Source organism: Littorina saxatilis, unplaced genomic scaffold, assembly GCF_037325665.1.
Source record: "Littorina saxatilis isolate snail1 unplaced genomic scaffold, US_GU_Lsax_2.0 scaffold_568, whole genome shotgun sequence".
In the NCBI taxonomy this organism is placed as follows: domain Eukaryota; kingdom Metazoa; phylum Mollusca; class Gastropoda; order Littorinimorpha; family Littorinidae; genus Littorina; species Littorina saxatilis.
In genome coordinates this window covers 1-11,692 of record NW_027128788.1, presented here as the reverse complement: position 1 = coordinate 11,692, position 11,692 = coordinate 1, and the positions used below count along the sequence as shown (strand labels likewise).

General features: G+C 40.4%; 1 long non-coding RNA gene across 1 annotated transcript; it reads right to left on the bottom strand.

The window, feature by feature from the left end:
- Positions 1-6,078: 6,078 nt before the first annotated feature.
- On the bottom strand, positions 6,079-11,600 carry LOC138957105 (uncharacterized). The gene is made up of 3 exons (XR_011452929.1): positions 11,434-11,600; positions 10,882-10,981; positions 6,079-7,506 (listed from the first exon to the last, which is right to left on the bottom strand). It is a non-coding gene; the product is annotated as an uncharacterized lncRNA (long non-coding RNA).
- Positions 11,601-11,692: the final 92 nt, after the last annotated feature.

Sequence of the window (11,692 nt, the reverse complement as noted above, 5' to 3'; positions counted from 1 at the left end):
AGCGGCGTATGGCTGCCTGAATGGTGGGGTAAAAAACGGTCATACACGTAAAAATCCACTCGTGCAAATTTGTGAGTGAACGTGGGAGTTTCAGCCCATGAGCGAAGAAGAAGAAGAACTATGAGTTTTACTCTTTTAAAAAAATGATTTTCAAATTCGAAGATTGCCACAACAGTAGTCTATCTCATCCGACTTGAACCCTTCAGACTCCCTGTACATGTACTTGCAGTTTAAACTCATATTTTGTCTGAGAATAGTTTTCAAATGCAAAGTCCTTCAGAAAAACTGCGAGATAAAAATCTGGAGTGCTAATATCGTGTTGGTGTATCGTGTCAGTGGCCGAGTGGTAACGCACTTGCGCTCGGAAGCGAGAGGTTGCGAGTTCGACCCTGGGTCAGGGCGTTAGCAATTTTCTGCCCCCTTTCCTAACCTAGGTGGTGGGTTCAAGTCTTTCGGATGAGACGAAAAACCGAGGTCCCTTCGTGTACACTACATTGGGGTGTGCACGTTAAAGATCCCACGATTGACAAAAGGGTCTTTCCTGGCAAAATTGTATAGGCATAGATAAATTTTCATAAAAATGTCCACCAAAATACCCGTGTGACTTGGAATAATAGGCCGTGAAAAGCAGGATATGCGCCGAAATGGCTGCGATCTGCTGGCCGATGTGAATGCGTGATGTATTGTGTAAAACAATATTACATCTCACACGGCATAAATATATCCCTGTGCCTTGAATATGTGCGCGATATAAATTGCATAAAATAAAATTAAAATAAAATCCCCGAGCTTAGAACTGTACCCACAGAATACGCGCAATATAAGCCTCATATTGATTGGTATGTAAGAAATGTTAAAGTCCTTTGTACTGGAAACTTGCATTCTCCCAGTAAGGTAGTATATTGTACTACGTTGCAAGCCCCTGGAGCAATTTTTGATTAGTGCTTTTGTGAACAAGAAACAATTAACAAGTGGCTCTATCCCATCCCCCCCCCCCCCCCCCCCCCCCCCCCTCTTTCCCCGTCGCGATATAACCTTGAACGGTTGAAAACGACGTTAAACACCAAATATAGAAAGAAAGAATAATCTTTGAACAGCATTTGGTTGGAAAATGAAAGTCTTCACAAAGCTATCTTCTTCTATTTGTGTGGGTTAATATAAATAGGATTTAACATAACAATGTGGTACTGGTATGGGTTTTGTAAAGTGATTACTCAACTTCTGTGAATTGTACCTTCGTGGTGATCATGCTACACACTGGGTAATTCAAGCACAGAAAATAATATTTCTTAATAATTTGGCCTTATAAATGTACTCCGTGACTGTATTTGTATATGGTGAAAAGGAGAAGATATAAAATTTGTGAAATAGGACTTCGTATTTGGTTTTGTCATAATGAATTTGTTGTTTCTGTGTGTGTGTGTGTGTGTGTGTGTGTGTGTGTGTGTGTGAGAGCATGCATGCGTGCTTATGTGTGAGTGCACAATTGTGTGTGTGTATTAATCCAGCAGAAACAGCTTCTCTTCCATACATTTGAATCATTTATATTGATACCACATGGAGACTATTCTGAACACACAAGCGTGGTTTTCTCTCTACAGTGCTTTTCCTAAAGTTAAATATTGAATTTTTGAATTTAAAAGTTTTTGGCACACCACTTTAAGATAATGCTCAAGGAAAATAAATAGTCTTCTTTTTTCATTAACGCTTTTTCTCACAGTGATGTGTCAATATCTCAGACGCAAATCCAGAGTCATGCACCGTTTTATGCTTGGGAAGCGCACTATACTCACTTTGGTAACGGTCACTGTTAGAAACATGCATACCAATCAATCAATTAAGCGAAAATGAATGATAAGATTCGATGATGTTCTTCTTTTTGTGCACAGGCGGTTATATACAAACGTGCATAGTGTCAAAAGAAATCACACACACACACACACTGAAAGTATGAAGAAGCCCCTCCAACTTTTGGTTGAGTTTGACTGCATTACCTTGAGGAGACTGACGACACTTCACAATGGAAAAAATAATAACTTTTACATTTCAGTGATTTGTTTTAAGTACAAAAGTACAAGTGAAAGTAGAAATAAATTAATGTGACACTATCCCGTAATCACATATCAGGGTCAACTATAATCAGTCCATTGGTTTACAAAACTTTATTCAATTTGTTATCATGACAGAAACAATGCATTGTTTTTTAAGATAACTCAAGCATAAATGCTTATTTTAAGTCATCCTGGTATGTACATAACAAAGTTTAGCATGATGGCGGACTAGATACATTTACTCATTTCAGACAACGAAAACAAACAGACAAACCTGATGCGCAAGCAATCAAAAAAGGGAGGGGGTGGTAGTACAGAACTTGGTGGGGGTAAAAACAAGAAACAAAAAGAAATGGGGTACGAGAGAACAGAATTCAGCATAAGGGGGAAAAAAAAAGGACGACGAAGACTTGGAGCGCCAGAAATGTTGGAAGAGTGGGTCACGTCACAATAATATTAAATGCACAGAAGACACACACGCAAAGTTAATACATTTTGTGATCGGCGAAAATGGCACTAAATTACATAACGATTGGGCCATAATCGATAAGTCGAAACAAGGACACAAAACACGAGAGAAATTACGAAGAACAATTGGTCAGGCAGCATTTGTCTCATGACAGTGTCAAATGAACATTACAGTGAATAAAATGTAGAGGCTCATGTACGGAACATGCCTGGTTGTCTTAATAAATTCTTGTACAGTTATGAATATGGTCTGATTGACATTCCGGGAATATTGCGGGATGCCTTTCAATAATATTTCAATAAACTTATAATCAGTTATCAATTGACAATAATCGTACATCTCTACACAAGGGTCAATGCAACAAATAGTGCTCAGCAGTCTCCCTTGGGTAACCGCACTCACATTTGGGGCATTCCTTGAGGTGCCGCTGACATAAATCAAAATTCAAATCACTCATACCAATACGCAGTCTGCAATTATGGACTTTTTCAAATCTATCTCCAAAATAATAATGACATGGTACTTTAAAATCAACGTTGATTGCAGTAAAGTAATTGACTGACAATTAGGGTTGTATGTGGGGTGCCTAAAATTTGAACTTTTCTTATTCCCGAATATTTTTTGTGGGCGCAGAAGCACGGGGCAAATGGTATTGTTTTTTTCTGGAGGGGGATCAGACAATATAAAACCAATTAGAGGCCGAGTTGCCTGACAGAAAGGCCAATTCTAGCCCCAGTCCATGCCGGTTACATGTAATTAGCTATGCACACATTTGAGATCGATACCCAACCTTACTGAGCATCAGTTCTTTGCGTTATTTTAATTTTCTTGTTTTTCTTTAAAATAAAAAAGGGAATGGTTTTATTGATGTCATTTTATTATGTCATTATCTAGTCAGCATAAATGACTTTTGTGGATACAGGAGAAAGTGTTAAAATGTGAAGATTTCAAGTGTGGTTTGTGGTCATCTGCTCAGTTGACCACTTAAAATGTTGTTTCATTTGATGATACGTTTTGTTTGGTGTTCCCGCTTGAATGTGACAGTAAGTTGTACAATGTTACTCTGTGTGTGTGTGTGTGTGTGTGTGTGTGTGTGTGTGTGTGTGTGTGTGTGTGTGTGTGTGTGTGTGTGTGTGTGCGTGCGTGAGTGTGTTTTGTGTGTGTGTGTGTGTGTGTTTGGTAACCGGCTTTGTACAGCGGGACCACCTTATTTTGTCATGTATTTTTTATTCATTCTGGAGCTTTATTAGATAAACTGCCCATTTCAATCACAACTCTGGTCTGGTCTTATTGTCAGTGTTGCATAAATGATTGTATGTGAGCTTGTGAACATACAAAGAAAAAAGAAAGAAACATTCTGTGTCGAAATATCTTGACTAAAAATCAGGCGGAAGACTACACCTGTTGCATTTCCTATTATGCTCAGGCAATTATAACTGAGGGCGGAAGCGACAATGATTCGTTTTCCCCCCAGATAACATTAATTTGTAGAGACGGAAAAGGAACACGCACATTCTGGAACTGATTTGTGTAAATAACTGAGAGGGTGTTTTGTCTGTTTTGTGAAACGGTCCTCACACATTTGCAAAGTTCCACAGTTAGGCAGCTGAATTAAAGCATTACATAATGCATAGTGTAAACTCTAGGCCTACTTCAAGGTCTTATTACTTCAAGATGCATACACGTGCTGTTGTATCTGTTAGTGCTTGCCGGACACCAGTGCTGATTAAAATGGCTTAGATTGTTACTAATTTGAAACTACAGTATGTCCTTTTACGCGTTGTGGCAACTGAATTTTGTTGGTACCGATGATTTATACAAAGACTTTTATCACAGGTTTCTTCCATATCAAACATTTATACTTACCTTCAAGTTCGAGTTTACCTTTACTTTCACGAGGAGAGTCTGTGTGTGTGTGTGTGTGTGTGTGTGTGTGTGTGTGTGTGTGTGTGTGTGTGCGCGTGCGTGTGTGCACGCTTAAATATTCTTGATTTTTGAACATAAGCAGTTTATCTGTCATGGAGTTGTGTGTGTTTTCATGTCTGCGTGTTCTTTTCCCCCTCCTTCCTCCTCTCGGCAGTCCGGCTTCAGTCATTTTATTCCTCCCCTCAAAGCAGACAGCAGCATTGTGTTAATGTTCAGAACTTTGCCAGGTTTTTTGTTTGTTTGTTGTGCTTCTTTAATTTAGGTTTGTTGTTTGTTTAAAACACTCAAACATACGCACACATCCACACGCACACTTTTACTTTTTAAGTTATAATAAGTATTGCATTCAGCCACGGTTTTTTTTCTCAGTTGATATTCTGATTTTTGCCATTTTTTTGTGTAATTTGTTTTTGTTGTGCTTGTTTGATGTAGGTTTGGTGTTGTTTGTCGTTGTTTGTTTAACACACACTCAAACACACACTAACCAGACACACACACACACACACACCACCACCACCACCACCACAAGAATAGGTTTACACTCACTTTTTCCTCCACGTTTTAATTTTGGCAATATCATTAACCCAGGATTGCAAAGCAGGGATCATTTGTCAATTTCATAACAACGTACATACAATTTCAGCTGGTCACTTCAATAAAATGTGCATCATCACAGGTTTCTGCTGGAATGACAGTGTCTTATCTGTCAACACAAAATACACACACACAAAATGAGTGTGATGCTGTATGCCTCCTAACAGATCCTAACTTCACCCTCCAAACCTCCCTGCAGATGTATGTTCTGTGCACAAAAATAACCTTTTAAAATATACAAAATGCAGACGACATTTCTACATTTGTAGTTGTGCTGCAGACCTGTTTACCCCCATAAGTGTTTTGGAGTAATGCTCAGCCCCAAAAATAGTAATCCTGGTACAAAAATAGTAATCATCCAGCATTCGTCGCCAATTACAACGCACATGACAACTGTGTCTGCGAAACGCAATCATGCACATATATCAGGCATGGGAATTGAAAATTGTATAAAAGGCGGAAAATTTATAACTGAAGACGCGAAGCATCAAGTCGACGGCGCGAAGCGCCTAGCCTTACTAGGGGGGTCCGGGGGCATGCCCCCCCGGAAAAAAATTTCTCCAAAGAACCCAGATGGTGCAATCTGGTGTCATCTGAGCTCCAAGTTTGCCATTAAATTCTGTTTTTAGAATCAGATTTTTTAGTACAAAAATGTACCAATTTTTGCTTTTTTGAAGAAAAAAAATATATACATGTATTATATGGTTTAAATTTGTAAAAAAATTGATCTTCTTGAGACAAACAGGAAAATGTAACTTGTAACACAATCTGTGCAATCTGGTTTACTTTCAAGACATAAAAGTTCAATAACTGAGGCGGGCGGTAGCAGTGCGTGAACAAAGTACGGACAGTTTTCGCGGGCTTTTGCGCAAAGGCCAAAGTAACCGGTGCTTTTTTGTGTGCCTCCCCCCTTTATTTTTTCGGCGGACACTTTTGCATTTTCGGCGGAACAAAAAAAAAAAATTCGGCGGAAATCCGCCGTTCGGCGGACAATTCCCATGCCTGATATATCCATCATTCACAAACAAAACACATCAGTCAGTTTTTGTAGTCATCATAATGTCAAAGAAGATTACATCAAAAGCACATGCATCACTGATTCTTTTTCTTTTGCTCGTAGTAGGCCTTTTTCAGTGTGTCAAGCGCTTCTCTACTGTACTTGCGCTTGCTGAAGGTACTGAACTTGTCAAATTCAGGTGCACGGAGCCCCTGGGGCTTTTAGTCATACCTCAGGCAGCTATCTATTAGAAGAACTACCAAGTTTCATTGACTTGCACCCAAAGAGTCAAGAACTGCGATTTTTTTACGAATCAATTTCGTACTCGGACCCGGCTGGTCTTGACCTATTTTTGGATCTAAATTTAGATCAGGTAGATCACCACATCATGCACAAAAAGACACGTCACTAGCAAACTATGTCAGACATCATCATGAGTTTGTATAAAACAAAATGGAGGCCGGAATCACTCAGTTGAATCGAACTCCGACCAAACACCACGTAATAACTAGGTTAATTTATGCACTCGCGTGAACAAGAAACTGTCGAGCTTCACAGATGTCGTCGTTGGGTAGTTTTACTACCATAGGAGGATTTTTGAACTGTAAATGCACTCAGCTGCAACAAAAACGCAAAACGAAGGCTGTAAGCTGCACTGTGCCTTTAAGTAGCTCAACACAATGATCGCAGCCCAGGGTGCTAACACAGTTTGGAAGGTCAAGGTTTTATAGTATGCTTCACTAACGGGATCTTATAAAAAAAGCTAAAACATTTACCACTGAAGAAAAACCATCTCTGAACAATTCAAAATTGTCACACTACTAGTTTTACATTTTAAGGATCTTGCCTAGTGCACATCTTTTTATTATGAAACATTTGTATTGTAAACAAAAGAAAACACAATGTCTTGTGATCTGTAAATGTTCTTAATACAGGGAACTTTATACATTGTTCAAGTGAAGTACTGTACAGCCTATTTAGCTTGTTCATTTTCTCCCTATAATCTGCTACAATTCAATAAACTGCTGTAAACTTGTGTGCCCTTAAAGTAGATTTATGTCCTTCTGTGTGGGCACCTTCTTCTTCTTCTTCCTCTTCAGTGTTCAGTGTTTGCATTTGGATGTGTGCTCTCTGGCCAAGTCTTGTTGCACAGGGGTACGGGTGGCAAGAAAAGGCCACCCTCTCAGAACGTGTTGCAGAGTCTGTTCTTCCTACCCTAGCCACAGTCGCACGCTGTAGGTGCAAAACCTATCCTTTTGATGTGTACCTTCAGACAGCAGTGTTCTGTGCAAAGGCGAAAGATGGCTGTCTGTTCTGCGTGAGTAAGATGGGGCTATGGTCTTGAATGAGCTGGTAGCTGTCTGTCTTTAAAAAAAAAAAAAAATAGACATCAAAGAAGCTGCAGCACCAGCCAAGTGTTGACTGTTTTCTTTATGCGTAACCTGGTCCTGGCAGTAGCTGTTGTCCATCTGTAAACAAGCAAGATCATTATTATAATATATTGATGGTGTATTTGTTTTACCCAAAAGACGATTAAAATAACATTTAATTTTTGTTTTAGTTATGTGGCATACATGCAGTGGAACGATCATATCTTGTGATATCTTCCCTCTGAGAAAAAAACTACTATTCAAAATGTACTTTTACATACTTTTTTGTTAACTTAGGCTTTTGAAGATCCACATCCAATCCTGCCACAATGTAGGCACAATCATAGGCTAAAATTGTCAGGGTTATTTACCATCGAACTGTCCTCAACATTCTATGCTGACACACACACATGCACACACACACTGGCACAGACACATAACTTGACTTCACTTAGGAAGGTTATGTGATGCTTAAATCATTTGTCTTGCCACTAGTTCATCACAAGTAACCACTGTGTTTATTGCTGGTATGTGCTTAAATGGAGGGATAGTCTTATCCCATGGTAAAACATTTTTTTTTTAAAAAGCCTGGCAGGTGATGTGAGATGTGAGCCAAACTGTGTTCACGAAAAGCAGCCGGCCTTTAATAACACAAAGCTGCCTCTGTACACAATTCTGCTTTTACACATGCTATCCCTTAACTTGGATTCATACCAAAAATCAAGCCTGGTTTCATAGGAAACAGTCAGAATGTTGATTCAGCATTTAGAATGATAATCTTATTTCATGTACACGCCTTGGCAAATCTGACAATTAAGTAAGCAGAAGTTTTCTTCACGGGACGGATTTGCTCATTTTATTATGTAGCAATGCACTTCACTTGGTCACATACCCCCCCCCCCCCCCCTCTGTGCACAGTGATAGTTTTAAACAAGGAATTCTGTAAACACAGGGGTGGTCAAATACACCCCCCCCTTCCCTCTGTGCACAGTGATAGTTTTAAACAAGGAATTCTGTAAACACAGGGGTGGTCAAATACACCCCCCCCCCCTTCCCTCTGTGCACAGTGATTGTTTTAAACAAGGAATTCTGTAAACACAGGGGTGGTCAAATACACCCCACCCCCCCCCCCCCCTTCCCTCTGTGCACAGTGATAGTTTTAAACAAGGAATTCTGTAAACACAGGGGTGGTCAAATACACCCCCCCTTCCCTCTGTGCACAGTGATAGTTTCAAACAAGGAATTCTGTAAACACAGGGGTGGTCAAATACACCCCCCCCCCTTCCCTCTGTGCACAGTGATAGTTTTAAACAAGGAATTCTGTAAACACAGGGGTGGTCAAATACACCCCCCCCCCTTTCCCTCTGTGCACAGTGATAGTTTTAAACAAGGAATTCTGTAAACACAGGGGTGGTCAAATACACCCCCCCCCCCTTCCCTCTGTGCACAGTGATAGTTTTAAACAAGGAATTCTGCTGTAAACACAGGGGTGGTCAAATCCACCCCCCCCCCCCCTTCTCTCTGTGCACAGTGATAGTTTTAAACAAGGAATTCTGTAAACACAGGGGTGGTCAAATACACCCCCCCCCCTTCCCTCTGTGAACAGTGATAGTTTTAAACAAGGAATTCTGTAAACACAGGGGTGGTCAAATACACCCCCCCCCCCTTCCCTCTGTGCACAGTGATAGTTTTAAACAAGGAATTCTGTAAACACAGGGGTGGTCAAATACACCCCCCCTTCCCTCTGTGCACAGTGATAGTTTTAAACAAGGAATTCTGTAAACACAGGGGTGGTCAAATACACCCCCCCCCCCCTCCTTCCCTCTGTGCATAGTGATAGTTTTAAACAAGGAATTCTGTAAACGCAGGGGTGGTCAAATACACCCCCCCCCCTTCCCTCTGTGCACAGTGATAGTTTTAAACAAGGAATTCTGTAAACACAGGGGTGGGACTCTCTTGTGATGAAAAAGGAGGAAATCCCTTTTTTTCCAGGGGGTTCGGGGGCATGTTACCCCAAATTTTGGTTAAATGGTACATTAAAATCTGTGCAATCTGACAAAAAAGACATTCTCCACACTCCCCAACCTCCCCCCCCCCCCCCCCCCCCTCAAAATTACTATTAGTTATCAGGAGTTTTCAGTCAGCACAATTTAACTCTCAAGCCTCCAGTGTTCTGTTTCATCTCCACGTCACTCCAAATCATTCAGTCAACAAGTCATAGATATTGTAATGAAATGTGACGCGGAAAAATAGATTACTCCAGCAGAATTCGTAAGTTGTGTCCGCGGAAATCCGCGGAAAAGTCCCACCCCTGAAACAGCACTGCATGGTGCCTTTTCCAGAAATAAATTCATCAAAAAATGTCAACTCACAACAGCAAGAGTCAGTGTGTCGATTGTTCATATGTGACAAAGTTGAGGGATGAGCTTATCCTATCTTAAAGCCTGGCCAGAACTGAGACGGTGACGAGAAGTAGTGTGCCTATAATGACACAATGCTTTCTTCGTAACCAATTAGATTCAACATCTCAGATCTGGTCAGGCCTATACAAATGCCATCTCTCAACTTGGTCCATACAAAAATCATGAACCTGGCTTAATTCTGTACAGAGTGGGAATTTGTTTTTCTCTTTTTCGAAATCCAAAATAAGCAAAATCAGGTCTTAAAATCAATCAATCAATATGAGGTTTATATCGCGCGTATTCCGTGGGTACAGTTCTAAGAGCAGGGATTTATTTTATCTTTTTATTTTATGCAATTTATATCGTGCACATATTCAAGGCGCAGGGATTTATTTATGCCGTGTGAGATGGATTTTTTTTTACACAATACATCACGCATTCACATCGGCCAGAAGATCGCAGCCATTTCAGCGCATATCCTACTTTTCACGGCCTATTATTCCAAGTCACACGGGTATTTTGGTGGACATTTTTATCTATGCCTATACAATTTTGCCAGGAAAGACCCTTTTGTCAATCGTGAGATCTTTAACGTGCACACCCCAATGTAGTGTACATGAAGGGACCTCGGTTTTTCGTCTCATCCGAAAGACTAGCACTTGAACCCACCACCTAGGTTAGGGAAGGTGGGAGAAAATTGCTAACGCCCTGACCCAGGGTCGAACTCGCAACCTCTCGCTTCCGAGCGCAATTGCGTTACCACTCGGCCACCCAGTCCAAGTCCAAATGGAGCAAGTCTTAAAATGGGAGTGAATTTACAGATGTTATGAACAAGAAGTCTGCGAAAACAGGGTCATTAATAGGAAGGAGTCTTAGATTGGGGTGTCTTAAAAGGGGCAGGGGTGGAGGCCACTGTAATGACCATGAAATAATCAAAATAATACTATCAGTCATCTTATTCTCTACCAAATTTCTAGAGGTCAAGACAATGATACAGATTATTTACTTGTGTCACTGTTAGTGTCATTCTATGAATAACAGACCGATAGAAAGAGAGCTCTGTGTCTTGTACCTGGGTTCGTGCTCAGTTGCTTGAAAATTGACTTGTCAGAGGTTCTTCTTCAGCCTTACACCAGCCTACAGCGGTAGCTTCTACTTCACCAAACTTTGTTCTGAAACAAAACAAATAAAACACATCTTCAGGGTCAAGCATATGTATCAAATCATGATCACACAATTAAACCTTCTTCTTTGGTCAGTACTATTGAAGATTTGTTAATTGTTTCTTGTTCACAAAAGCACTAATCAAAAAATTGCTCCAGGGGCTTGCAACGCAGTACAATATATTACCTTACTGGGAGAATGCAAGTTTCCAGTACAAAGGACTTAACATTTCTTACATACTGCTTGACTAAAATCTTTACAAACATTGACTATATTCTATACAAGAAACACTTAACAAGGGTAAAGGAGAAACAGAATCCGTTAGTCGCCTCTTACGACATGCTGGGGGGCATCGGGTAAATTCTTCCCCCTAACCCGCGGGGGGTTGTACAAGATAATGAAATAGAGTGAATTTTGAAGTGCATTCATAATTAAAGCCCAATCATGTGGTTTAACCTACCTAGTCTTGAAAAGCCTGTCCGAGGAAACAGATCAAGCACCCTTCCGCAGACCTTCCTGACGGAAGAGTCTTGGTTGTAACCGCTCACTTTCTAAAGTAGTCCATAAGCAGTTCCATGTGCCTATGTTATCACTGTAACCAGCTCCTTTGTGTACCTGTGATCTGGATGAGCTGCAACACATAAAACTTTCATATGAACACTATGTCAAGTATACCAGTTAGCATCCATCAAACACTGACTGACTGAGGAGCAATCACA